The following is a 14711-nucleotide window of genomic DNA, read 5'->3' as shown; positions in this document are numbered from 1 at the left end:
AATTTGAAACCCTAGAAATCAAAACCTTGCTAAATCCCCAAATTTTGTGCTCTTGAGTGTTGTAGAGATGAATTTGATGAAAATTCCGGTGAGAAAATGAGTCGGTGGTCGCCGGAAAAGTACGTGGTGGCCGGATCTAGGAACTTTGAAGAGAGAGAAAGTGAGTGAGTGAGAGAAAGAAGTCGAAAAATATGAAAAGAAAGGAGAGTGAGGCTGTAATAGCCGTACTTTTTAAGCAGGTTTCATTAAAAAGATAATTATATCTTATTACAACAATTGTATGTTAAACTTTAGTAAAACATCTTAGAAAAAGTGAATTTTATTATCTAAATATAATTTGAGTTCAAGTTATATTTTCGAAAAAAAAAAAAAAAAAAAAATCTATTCAATCTCTTATCTCTCGTGGCAATAGGGAAATAAGCCACATTGTTGCCTTGTTGTCAATCTTCCATCTTCCTTCAATGAGAACAAAAGAAATAGAGAGACAATCAGTAAAGAAGAAACCCCAAAAACCTCAAAACTCATTCTTCATGCGCCTCTTCTTCTTCCTCTAGTTTCAGTCCAATTTTCACTGCTTTTTCGTTCGGCGTTGCGCGCTTCGCCGCCGCTGCTCGCGTCTGTTCTTTTCTCTCTCCTCTACACCGTCGATGCTACTGTTTTTCGGTTCTCCTTGCCGACGAGTTACTCGTCGTCGTTGCGTCGCCTGCTTCGTTAATGATGCTGGCGAATTTTTCTCTCCCCTGTGTTGATTCCGGTAGCTCGAATTGTTGCCGCCGCCGCTAACGGTGGTCGAAGGTACTGTTGTTGCCATCATTTTTTTCTCTCCTCTGCTCTGTTACTGCAGAATGTGTTGTTGCTATTCCTATTTCGCAGCTATTGTAAATTGTGGTTGAGCTTCAGTTCTGATTTCTTTAGAAATGGGTGTTTTGACTTTTATTTCATCACTTGCAATCTGATTTATATGTTGTTAATGGTTAATTTTCACAAGTATCATTGAACTTGTTACTGATTTCCAAAAATCAATTGAGATAATAGTTTAAGTAAGTCCAAGATTGGATTTTTCTTTATTCAATGCATTGGATGGAGGTTTAATTGTATTGTTATTTTCTCTAATTTCATCAATTTAAAGCTGAAGATTTAATAATCTTATGATTTCCATCAGTAACTTAGTTTAAATCTTCCTGTTAATTGAAAATTTTCGTTTGTTAAGGCTAACAAGTGTATATAAGGGTTTATTGAAATCATAGATAAGTTTCACAAACTCATTATTGTTTTAAAGAGAATCATATCAGTTTATGTAACCTCCATACGTATGTTAGTTTTAAGAAACAATTTACGAAATCTGCTTATATTTTAAGGAAGTTGTTGAGTTGAAATAAGACCTTGATTCTACTGAATTTTAAGGAAGGCATGTGATGTTAGTAACATGATGGTAACACTAAAGAGAAGCTAATTGAATAATCTTGAATTAGAATTATCATGTGAGATAGAAAAATGTGAATTGAAAGGTGAAATAGTTTGTATTTAAGAGTTATAGTTCCTTCATAAAAGAGCTTAGAAGGTATTATGAGCAAGTAAATTCATTAATCTAAATTATAGTAGAGATGAATGTTAATTATTGTTATTATTGTTGTGAGGTGATTATTGGAGATTGATTATGAATAAGGAGATATCGGACTCTTGAAGATTATTATGGAGTCGAGTGCTATGTAAAGATGCATAGAGGTACATATTGTCCATCCACTTTTGATTGGAAATTGGTATTTTTATACGATCATGATAGTTCTCTGAAAAACATTGGTTTTCAGCGTTAATTTATAATGTTCTTTACAGAAGCTTTAAGCTACAATGATCTTGATATGTTTCATAAGTTAAACTTATGTATATCAAAAATGTGATTTGTGTACTATATGGTTTGTGAAATACATGTTATGAGTTTTAAGACAAAGGCAGTACTAAATCGCGTGTTAAGTTCTATTAGTTATAAGTTATGTTGTTTTGAGACTCAATAATATAAATTTGTTTGATGAACCATGTTACAAACTATGATGGTATATAAATGAGTTATAAGTGGAAGTGTTCAGACATGTTTATCAGTATATATACATAGCCCTCTCAAGTTGAGTTTATGAAATACATTCTAGGAAGTAAGTATGTTGCTATGTTTTCCGAAGTGCTTAACAAGCTCATGCACTAGATTATGTCTTCACTAAATTAGGCGTATGAGTTCAATTACATGTAAGCTATAAATGGATTTGACTCTAGAGTGAAATATCAAGGATAATCAATATATATATTAGACAAACTATGAATTTATACTGTGTATGTAAATTATAGATAGATGCGTGTGAGGCGATTCATTATGACTATAAGATGAGTCTTCAAAAGGAAGGAGTTTCCCGATATAAATTTTGAGAATTTTACCCTTCGGCTTTGGGGAATAAGAGTTTCTAAGTTCGTAAACTAAATATCGTGTTATGTGTGTGCAAGGGGAAGAAGTTTAGATTATAATTAAACTATAGTATTTAGAAGCACCTTTAGATATCCTCTTGAAGAAACTTTGATTATACGCTGAGAAGTTATAATACTATTGGAGCCAGCAATATATCAATCGGGATATTAGATTTAGAATGCATCTATAAAGTTATAAGTAAGCTGTATGAATGTGTTTTGAGAAGGAAGAGAACTTCAGACTAAAGGATATATCACATTATTTAGAGGTAGTCTTTGGAGAATTCCGAATCCTTGAAATGGGTTTGTAGAAATAGGAAATATATGTTGGAGATGTCTGTGAGTTGATGGATTGCTACATATAATTAAATGGAAAGGTTATTCTTCGTAAGGAGCATTTGTGTATTGGATATAAGGTTATATATAAAATGGAAACTCTAATTCGGAGATATGACCTTTTGATAAGCAATGTTTTGTTTTGGAGAATCCTTTATGGAAATGAAGCATAGTTTCTTTAAAGTCGGTACTGAAAGGGATTTAGCCAAAGAATTTCCATAAAGACTGATTTATACCAAGTTACTAGAATATTTTGCAAAGTAAATTAAATTGGGTATATCTAATACCCGAAACTGATTTTATTATGAGAATTTGAGATTTATGAATCTGAATCTTCGAAAATATGAATTTATTATTTCGTTTTTATGAGGGGAAGAAGCTGCTAAAGCAGTGACGAACAACATTCATAGAGCGAATATTGTTCATTATGTGTTAGAGCGGGTATTGCTCCGGAGCGGGTATTGCTCCGTTATGTGGGGTCATGACCTAAAAGTCTTGCAAGCAGTACAAAATGGAAAAGGGAGACGTCCCTTGTATAAAGCTTAGAGAATCCGCCTGAAAGGCAACTCTATTCGTGTTCTCTTCCCCAGTATAATATGATTTATGAAAGAGAATATAATATGTATTTGAGTATTCAAGTGGTTTCGTGGAAAGTTATTTCAAACTTTAATTTTTGAAATGATGTTTTGCTCACCCAAATTATGAAATTCATGCGCCGATTATGGAATGATTTACCAAGAATCTTGTTAGGAATATATGCAGGAGTTAACTACGATATACATATAGTTTAAATGTTTTTGTGTATGATCCACATAAGGGGGAGAGACTCATTGAGGTAATGTATGTTAGAGTTGACGTCAGAAGATCGTATTAGTTCTATAGAAGTAACATTACAAACTGCGTTCAGATATTTGTATATAATTTTTTATGGATGGCGTTGATGTATCTTGATTTCAAATGTCTCGTAAGATCTTGATTACAATTTCATAAGATAAAGTTAAATATGAAAATATGTTTTAAGCCACTAAAAAGATGTTCTGGTTGGACAGTGTGTACTCAGTTTTCCTGATATTGTTCTTGGAACCTGTCCTGGTGGGGGCAGAGTTCATTGTTAGTGATCTTGCAGGTTCATATGTGGAAAGCTTGGAATGGAGTAAAAGGAAGAATTTAAGTATCAAGGTTATAATGAGATGTAAGGGTTCCAAGAATTGTAATTGGGATTATTTATCCTTATTTATGAATAAATTATTATATTGCTTTAAGAGTCGAGCAAGATATTATGTAATATGTTATTTGGTTATCGAGGATGATGTGTTGTGGGCCCTGACCCACAGGTCCAGGATCGTTTAATAGTTATGTGTTCCGCTGCGAGTGAATGTAATTCGAGGTTATTAAGTGTTAATTGAATTTTATGGATGTTAAGTATAATTAGCTAGCAGCTCGGAAGTGCGGGCTGTTACAGAGGCTGAAAAAAAAAGAGAAACCGTAGTTTATTTCGCCCAGCTGGGTTGGTGCGGGCGCACCAAATGTTAATTTTTTTTTTTTCTGAAAACGTTTGGTGCGGGCGCACCAGACCCTTCTGTTTTTTCTGAAATTTTTTTAAAAGGGCTGGTGCGGGCGCACCTACCTCGTCTGTTTTTTCTTGAAAAATATTTTTAAAAGCTGGTGCGGGGGCACCTGGAGGAGGTGCGGGCGCACCAACCTCTTTTGTTTTTTGGCGAAATCCTCTTTGAAAATGGTGCGGGCGTACCTCTTAGTGGTGCGGGCGCACCTCTTAGTGGTGCGGTCGCACCGTTCTAATTTTTTCGAAAATTTTTAGAACGGTGCGGGCTACCTCTAAGGGGTGCTGGAGCACCAAAAGCGTGTGTTTTCCTCATTTTTTCTCTACCAACTCACTCCGTTGAGCTGAACTTCTCTTGAGAATCATATTTCAAAATGTAGCTCTCAAGGCTAGTTGATAAATCATAAATCTAACTAACAACCAAAAGAAAAAAAAAATAAAAAAAAAAAAAGAAAGGGAAGAAAAGAAACGGGTTGTCTCCCGTGTAGCGCTTGTTTTAAGCCATTAGCTGGACTAAAAAGGATACGCCCTTCACGAGATGCGCTCGGGTGAGCGAAGGATCAAACAACCAATGGAACCAATGGCGTGATTATCATGATAAAGCTTCAATCTCTGACCGTTCAGCCAAAATGGACTGTTCTCCCCCAAAATCTCATAAGCTCCACAGGGAGTAGTCTGCAATACTGAGAAAGGCCCCGACCACTTGGACTACTTTAACTTTTTGGGGAAGAGTTTTCATCTTGAGTTAAACAACAATACTTTGTCCCCAACCCATAATTCTCTTTATTGAATCCGATGATCATGCCATTTCTTTGTTTGCTCTTTGTACAATCTTGAGCTCTCATATGCGTCAAATCGGAGTTCCTCAAGCTCTACTAACCTTTCTTTTCGAGCGTCCCCCGTCAAATGAAGATCCATGTTGAGCTCTTTAATTGCCCACCAAGCCTTGTGCTCTAGTTCAATCGGCAAATGGCATGCTTTGCCATACACAAGACGATAGGGAATGGTGCCTATAGGTGTCTTGAAAGCCGTGCGAAGAGCCCAAAGAGCATCATCAAGCTTAAAAAAAAGCGGGTTATCCCAGTAGAACCTCGAAACTTCTTTGAAAAACCGTTTTCTTTGTTGGGAATTAAAACCATGATGCTAAATCCCACAAGCACAATAATTCGCATAGTCCGCGAACCATGGAATCTCATTGTTCAGAATGGCAAATGACGCTTCTTGTCTCAAATCTTCTTCAATAGGGATCGCGTCCAGATTCAAGAGCTTCTCATCAAGAGGGAGGCGAGAAAGACAGTCATCTACCACATTCTCCGTCCCCTTCTTCTCTTTCATCTTAAAATCGAACTCTTGAAGAAGTAACACCCACCTAATGAGCAGAGGCTTGGCATCTTTCTTACTCATCAAATAATGGACCATAGAATGGTCCGTATACACCACAACCTTATTACAGGTCAAGTAAGATCGAAATTTGTTAAATGCGAAGACTACAACTAACATTTCCTTCTCCGTAGTTGCATAATTCCGTTGAGCATCATGCAAACTCCTACTTGCATAGGCTATCACATGAAGACTTCCTTCCTTTCGGCTCCCATGAACAACACCCACTGTAAAGTCACTAGCATCGCACATTAGCTCAAAAGGCAAGCTCCAATTCGGAGCTTGCATAATGAGGGCAGAAATAAGGGATTTTTTAAGAGTTTCAAAAGCCTTAATACAAGACTCATCAAACTCAAAATCTACATCTTTTTGGAGTAGATTCGTCAATAGTTTGGTTATTTCAGAAAAATCCTTGATGAAACGTTGGTAAAAACCCGCATGTCCAAGGAAAGCACAAACCCCCGTCACCGAGTTCCGTGGCGGAAGCTTCTCAATAACCGAAACCTTTGCCGGATCCACTTCAATGCCCTTCTTCGACACTTTATGCCCATGGACAATGCCTTCCTTGACCAGAAAGTGACACTTCTCCCAATTTAAGATGAGGTTCGTCTCTTGACACCTCTTCAACACACATTCAAGATTAACCAGACATGTGTCAAAAGATGAACCACACACGCTAAAGTCGTCCATGAACACCTCAATAGAATCCTCTAGCATGTCAGAGAAGATTGCTGTCATACACATTTGAAAAGTGGATGGGGCATTACACAAACCAAAGGGAATCCTTTGATATGCGAATGTCCCATACGAACAAGTAAAAGTGGTTTTCTCTGGTCATCCGGATGAATGGGATTTGAAAGAATCCGGAATAACCATCGAGAAAGAAAAGGTGAATGACGAGCAAGCCTCTCCAACATTTGGTCAATGAAGGGAAGGGGAAATGGTCTTGCGGGTGGATTTGTTCAATTTCATGTAATCAATACATACTCTCCACCCAGTGACAGTTCTAGTTGAGATTGTTTCTCCTTTCTCATTCTCAACTATTGTCATGCCTCCTTTTTTTGGAACCACGCGAATCGGGCTCGTTCACTTGCTATCTGAGATAGCATAGATGAATCCCGGATCACGCAGTTTCATGATCTCCTTTTTCACAACCTCATTGTGGTTGGAATTGAGGCTTCTCTTATGCTCGATGGAGGAGGCATTACTATCGATGATATGGATATAATGCATAGCAAGAGAAAGACTTATCCCCTTAAGGTCATCAATCGAATACCCAATGATATCTTTATATTTTTGTAGTATTTCAATCAATTTTGATATAGAGATGTCATCAAAACTCGAATTGATAATAATATGATAAGTACATGCATCATCAAGAAAAACATATTTGAGAAAAGAGGGAAGGGGTTTGAATTCTACCTTTGGAGGAGGCTTGGAACACTCCTCTTTGTCATTGGATGTAGCTAGAACCTCAAATGCTTCATTTGGTGTCTCCTCAATGGTAGTGTCAAGAAGCATGGAGCTTTGTTCACCTCTTCCACGTCCAAGTTAGGGGTTTCAGTAAGAGTAGCATACAACTCATCCCTTGTGTGAACCACACTCACGGCATCCTCTATCTCATCCTCCACTAGACTTACCTGAAAAATTCTCTCCATCATAGGTCTCTTCAACGTCTTAGAGAATTCAAACACAACTCGCTCATTAGCTATCTCAACCGTGATTGTATCGTTTTTGCAGTTTATCAGGGCAACCAATGTCTTTAGAGCTTCTCTTCCAAGAATAAGAGGAGTCTCCGGATCTTCTTCCATATCCATTACCACAATTTCGCATGGCACAAACACATGCCCAACTTGAATCGATATATCCTCCAACTCACCCTAGAGGACTCTCACAGTGCGGTCCGCTAACTGAATCGTTTTTCGTGTAGGATGAAGAGAAAATTTAAAGTGCTTAGCAATAAATAGATGCATAAAATTGACACTTGCTCTTACGTCAGCTAGTGCACCCTTAGGCTCTAAATCACCTATCTTCACCGACAAGGTGAAACTTCCGGGATCTTTTTGCTTCTTGGGCATGGTTCGTTGCACAAGAGCACTCACTTGGTAGGTCAGGGTGATAAGCTCATCTTCAAGTTTGCGTTTGTTAGAGAGAATCTCCTTCAAGAACTTAGCATAAGCCGACATTTGAGACATAGCCTTAAGAAAGGGATATTGATTTGCAGGCTCTACATCACGTTGAGGAATTTAGTGAACTTGTCACTCATCTTTCTCTCTACCAACCTTCGAGCATAGGGAACCGGAGGCACATATGTCTTGGTTAGTGGAGGTGATGGTAATGGAGTTTTATCACCAACTTAGACTTGTGGCTCATCATTTTTCACAACTTCTTCCTTCTCACTTTCCTCAACTTCATCCTCCTTCTCAATAACTTCAACTTCTTCTTCCTTCTATAACTCCCCATTAGGCATCTTAGGACCCTCATATCTTGTTCCCAACCTCAAATGGATGGCTTTGGCTTGATGGAGGTTGGGGTTAGGGATGGGTAGGCCCGGAAGTTAATTTGTGGGAGTTGAGGGATTCTTATCAGCTACTTGAGCGATTTGGATTTCAAGCATTTTGTTGTGGGATGTAGCTCTTGAAACCTTTGCTCATGGTTTTGGAGGATTTGGTTCATGAATTGCAGTTGTTGGAGAATTTGGAGAGAGGTTGGATCCGGGGATAGTATGGGTTCGGGATTTTGTTTGGGGAATGGAGGATTAGAGGGAGGTTTTTGAGTATTGTCCCTTTGATGTGGAGCTTGGTAAGTGTTGGACCCTTGTGAGGATGAACCACCTTGGTTATAGTTTTGGTTATACCCTTGCGCATACCCTTGGTTCTGAGCTTTGTTGTACCCTTGAGGTTGATTCCATCCTTGTTGAGGTTGGTTGAAGCCTTGGGTGTATTTTGTTAAGGTTGTCTCCAACCCCCTTGTTGATTGCTTCTATACCCTTGGTTCCCTTGATATCCATCTCCTCTAGAATTTATCGCCGCCACATGCTCCGAATGGGTACCTCCACAATAAGAAGTATCATGGTTAGTACCACCACAAATATCACAAGAAAAAGAATTTACCTGTGAAGGATTAGATGAGGCGAGATTGATCTTGAGAGCTTCTTGTGAAGTTGGTCCATCTTGGCTTGAATTTGATCCATGGGGTCTAATTCAAACTTCGCTCTTCTTGGGTTGAACACCTCTTCGTCGACCACCCCATGAATAGTTCTTGATCACTTCTCTATAATGGATTCAAGTTACTCTTGTGGGATCTTAGAAAGTTGACCTCCCGCTCCAACATCAAGGTTGGCACGTGACATAGGATCAAGGCCATCATAGAAAAATCGCATGGGGAGGTTTTTGTTGAACTCATGGTGAGGACATGAACGGACATCTCCTTGAACCGTCCCCAAGCTTCTGCAAGTGTCTCATCCTTCTCTTGCTCAAATGAGGAGATCTTCCTCCTTATGTCTGCAGTCTTCCACTCCGGGAAGTATTTCTTCAAAAAGGCCATCGTGGCTTCTTCCCATGTAGTGAGGGAATTAGCAGGCAAGCTCTTGAGCCATGATTTTGCCTTTCCGGTAACAGAAGATCGGAACAAGTGCATCTTGATAAAGTCAGGGGAGACGTCATTTTTTATTATCATAGCACAAATCTCAAGAAACCTGTCGAGATGGTCAAGAGAATCTTCATCCGACCCCCCACAAAATTGCTATGCTTTCACCATCCGAGTATACTGAGGATGAATGCTGAAATTAGTAGTGGTGGTGGGAAGTCGAATACCACCTTGAAGAACGTAGGAACCCGGATTTCTTAAATCCCTAAAGAGTTGTGCATTTGCTTCACTCATTTCTGCTTCAACTTTACTTGTTGTACTTGAGACTGGTGAAGATGGCTCGAACCCAAAGCAAATTTCCAAATTTTCCGAAGCTTTCACAGTGTACGGTCAATTTCAGGATCTAAAGGCAAAGTGGGTGAATCGTGAGCTCTTATTCTCATGTAACACAACAAAGCTAAAGTAGAGGATTAGCAAATAACAACCACAATAAAAAGAAATAAAAAAGAAAATCAACTAAGCAACTAAACTAAAATAAACTTCAATTAATAGCACAATTTCCCCGGCAACAGCGCCAATTTGATAAGAAGTTTTTAGTGTCGTTAAGACACCAAAAATCACTTTCCAAATAATATTTATGAATCCTAACAAGCAATTACTAAGAACAGTAAGGGCAAGTCAAGGGTCGATCCACAGGAAAAGGGACTAATTAAAGTCTATCAAGTCTAGACTACCTAATTGAAGGGTATTTGGGGTTTGAAAACATTTGGTAACAACTATGAACTAGCAAATAATACGAGTTTAAATATCAAATAGGAAGACACTAGAGTTAAGGTTACTAGTATGAATATGAACGGACAATGATTATTGATGCGATTGTGAAGCAATGGAGACAATTATGCAAGTTTAGTTTTCCTCTAAAATACTCGAGTCCTCTCTCGAATGGTCCCCAAGATTAATCACTTAATCAATCAACTAAATCCTCTCTCGAATGGTATTTAGTTAATTGATTAAGAGATTCAATAAATTCGGAAAACCCCTAATGAAGGATCCCCTTAATTTCTACCCAATATCTTCGCCTAGAAATTAAGTTGATTCTTGGGGATGATAAAAGAGTTCAAAATTCGATTCAAGAATATTTGAATTCAGAATACCAAAGTATAAATGTGATTAATATCTATCCTAAGGTTTCAAAACACCAAGATCAATGCATAACTTTCTTTAGAACACCACAATCTCATCAACAAAACATTTTAAACTCTAATTCATACTTTCACCCTAACCCTAGATATGAAACTACTCACTAATCATGGATTCTAAGAAATTAAACATAACATCTATGGCTAATCTAAGGCTAAACATGATTAAGAGATAATTAAACTAATAGAAATCACAATTATGAGAATATGAGAATGAAGATCTAAAAGTAACTAAGAGCAAGAACAAACACGAAGAGAATGAAATAAAAACTAAAACTTCAAATTAAATTCAATGAAAAGTACCTTCAATGTTATCGGAATCACAAACTATGATTGCTAAATCTCAAATCTAATAAAACTCAAGTGTTTTTCTCTCTAGTATGAATCCTAAAAATACTCTCTAAAAAAAAAACTAGAATAAAGCATAAGTCTTCAATCAAAACATAACTCCCATTTTTAATGAGGCCACAAATTTTCTTTTCGGAAACAAGGGATGCAGGCGCACCATAATCATGTGCAGGCGCACCTCACCCTTTTGCCTGAAGGTGAGATTTGACTATTTTGAAAGTCAAAGGAATTATTTTAAGGATTTAAGGAAGTTAAATTATTTTGTTAAGGCATGCTTTGAAAAATATTTGAAATCTATTTGGATTTGAAAAAGGATTTTAAATGGGCTTGAGGAACCCAAATATTAATTGGACTAGGAAAAGGAACTTCTAGTAATGTTAGGTTTTTATTCATCAATCCTATTCATTATTCAATCCTACTTAAAATCCAATTGCATTTTCCTAAGCCCAAAAGGAAAACTTACATATAAATACCTTGAACCCTAATATATTACCCACACAAAACTTTTTCTCTCTCCTCCCACTCAAGAAAACCGGTCCACTATTCCTTCCTCCTCTTCCACGTTTTTCTTCCATTCTTCTTTCTTTCTTCTCTTTCAAGAAACACTTTCTTATTCACCAAGAAACACCACAACTCCACAACACCACCACCACCACCGACTTGCTGCTGCCGCCGCTACCTTGGTGCTGTCGGCGCCTTCTCCTTTCTTCTTCTTCTTCTTATGTTGGTTTGATTACTTTTTTTCTTCCTCAAGTTTTAATTAAAGATTATGTTTTTAGATTTGTTTTTAGTACTAATTATGATTAGAAGCTTTAATTTACTGTTTTGATGATAAATCTATGATTATATAAATTATGTATTGAAATAATAAAAATTCAGATTTGATTATTATGTTTAAATTGGAATTTTAATAATCAAATCATGAATTTTTAGGGTGTTAAAGATTGGAAAATCATAGTAGCATGTTATGAACTATGGAATTGATTTAACTTATAAATTTAAGCATGTTTAAGTGTGTTTAAAGGAAGTTTCAATAAATTATAAGTTGCTGGAATTTTAGAAAGGTTGTTATTAATGGAGTTCTATGGATTTTAATGACTAGTATAGTAATACTATGCTAGGGAGTATAATTAATTGAAATTTTAATGATAAAAACAACTTTTAAATATTTTTAAAGGGAATTTAAATTATTTTAAAGTTGCTGGAATTTATTTGTTGTATTGATTATAAATTCTATTGGTTGTTTTAGGCGGAGATTTCTTTGTAGGCGACTTCTAAAAGTTGTTAAAGTGATATATCAATTTGTCTACACAAGGTACGTACATGTAACACCCCCAAATTACTCGGTTTTAAATAAATAATTTAGTAAATATTATTTTAGTAATTTAGGAGTATTACCGCCACATGACTAACGCGCTTTCGGCAACCAATTACTAACTAACAAAATAACTTGCAGCGGAAGACTTTAACCAAAAATAATAATACTTCTTTATTAATAAAACTAAATATTGTATCAATACTCAAAATAAATGAAACACTCTAATCTAGGTGAAGATCCCCTTCCTAGTATGCTCCCATTCACATCCAAAATTCACCTGCAAATCTGCTTACCAAAAAGGTAAACAGGGCAAAGCCAAATAGGAAAAAGGAAATACGCGCCAGTATAAAACTGAGTAGGAAATGTACTAGATAAGTAACACATTTGTTAGTTTGTAACAATTTTTCATTTCGAAAACTCCATCACTAATAATTCAAGAATAACTCTTTAAGATAAACTATTTTCAAACACTTGATAATAATTCAAGAATAACATTTTAAGAACAAACTCTTTCCAAACACTTGAATAATATTTCAAGAATAACCTTTTAAGAGCAAACTTGTAACAACCCGCACTTCCGAGCTGCTAACTAATCACACTTAAGATACACAAAACATAATCAACACTTAACAAACCTCGAATTTACATTATTCACAGCGGAAACAAAACCTATAAAAACTATCCTGGATCTGTGGGTCAGGGGCCCATAACATAACAACTTGAAAATCAAATAACAGGTTACGATTAATTCCAAACAAAGCATCTAACTTTAACCTCAGCCCACATTTCATAGCATAAAAATCTTCTTCTTGATCAATAATCATATTCCAAGACCTTGACATCAACCCTGCAAAATCACTAACAATGAACCCTGCCCCCACCAGGACAGGTTCCAAGAACAAAATCAGAAAAACTGAGTACACACACTGTCCAACCAGAAATTCATTTTAGTGGCTTAAAATATAGTTGGGCGGTTTATTACTCATCAAGTGGAACAATCCTAGACTTCAAAAATACTTAAAATCAAATAGTTAGAAATGTTTCTATCACGACTCCAACAACCCTTAACTAGAAAGTCCAATAAAGAGTACTCATACATATACTATAGATAATAAGTTCCTTGCCATAAGGAAAATGTTCAACAACAATTGAAATACCTAAGCTCATCCCAAAACCTCATTTTGGTGGCTTAAGACCATTCGTATACAATTCATGCTAGAATTCAGTATGCTTCACAAGTAAGGTACTTGTTTAAAAATTTCAGGATTACTATCCTTGCACAATCGTATTAAAGTCAGAATTTTTATCATGAAGATCACCACTTAGATCATTCAAAAACCCTTTGGGTCGATAGAATTTAATTTCATTGGGTAAAGCGAACACGAATAGAGAGGGGATCCTTACACAAGGAGCCGACTGTCTCTAAGCTAATGGAGGTCGTCACCCCACCGTTTCATTATTTATGCTTGCAAGCCTTAACCAGGACATGTCCCATTTTAATTATCTGCTGGACTTCACCCACCCAACGAGGGTTCGAAAGGAGATCACCCATCCTCCAAGGGTTGTTGTTCATACCGTACCTTATTTGGTACCGACCTTTACCCACTTGTATCCATAGTTTATTTACATAAATAGTTTAAATGCACAGTTTATCAATACCACACGTGTTTCAAAGAACACATATTTATCCATGAAGAGGAAAAATAATCACCACTACTATGGTGTTGGTAATCATTGCAAGACTTGAATCTTCTTTTGAAATCTTTTGTTTTACGTCAACAATTTCACATATTAGTTACGTGTAAAGATATAAGGAAATAATCAATTCTTTACTGCTTGTAAAAGTCGTATAGGCACTTAGTGTGCTCATTTAAACTTTAAACATAACTTCCTGCTCATTGTAAAAGTCGTATAGGCACTTAGTTAACAAGAACATTTGGAACTTTTGTCAAAATAATTACAGCAAAAATACTGAACTTAAAATGAACATAACTTCCTGCTCGGTACTTCGAATTAGGAATTTCCAAAACTTAACCTCAATAACTTTTGGATCATGACTACTCAAAGGAACAATACCCGCTCCATAACACATATTGAGCATCTCGCTCCATAAATGTTGTTTACTTTCCCAATAAAACAATAACTAAATCTAATGCTAATTTCTCAATAACACAAACTTATATCTTTCAAAACTTATACTCTTGTTTTTAATTCGTATCGCATACTCAATTCCACAGTGTATCAACGACTTAAACTCTCGTCCGTAAATTAATATAAAACAAAACAAAGTTGAAATGTAACTAACATATCCAAAATACCTGAACCTCAATAATCTTATTATAACACAGTTGAAATGTAACTAACATATCCAAAATACCTGAACCTCAATAATCTTGTTATAACACAGTTGAAATGTAACTAACACATCCAAAATACCTGAACTTCATTAATGTAACTAACATATCCAAAATACTTGAACCTCAATAATCTTATTATAACACAAACTCGAATCTCAAATAACCTCACTTAC

General features: G+C 36.3%; 1 non-coding gene across 1 annotated transcript; it reads left to right on the top strand.

Moving 5' to 3' along the window:
• Nucleotides 1-9126: 9126 nt before the first annotated feature.
• Nucleotides 9127-9232, top strand: LOC125492132 (small nucleolar RNA R71). The gene has a single exon (XR_007268577.1). It is a non-coding gene; the product is annotated as a small nucleolar RNA R71 (small nucleolar RNA).
• Nucleotides 9233-14711: the final 5479 nt, after the last annotated feature.

This window comes from Beta vulgaris, chromosome 7, assembly GCF_026745355.1.
Source record: "Beta vulgaris subsp. vulgaris cultivar EL10 chromosome 7, EL10.2, whole genome shotgun sequence".
Lineage (NCBI taxonomy): Eukaryota > Viridiplantae > Streptophyta > Magnoliopsida > Caryophyllales > Amaranthaceae > Beta > Beta vulgaris.
Note: the sequence above shows the minus strand (reverse complement) of the source record. Positions and strands in the feature narration are given on the sequence as shown.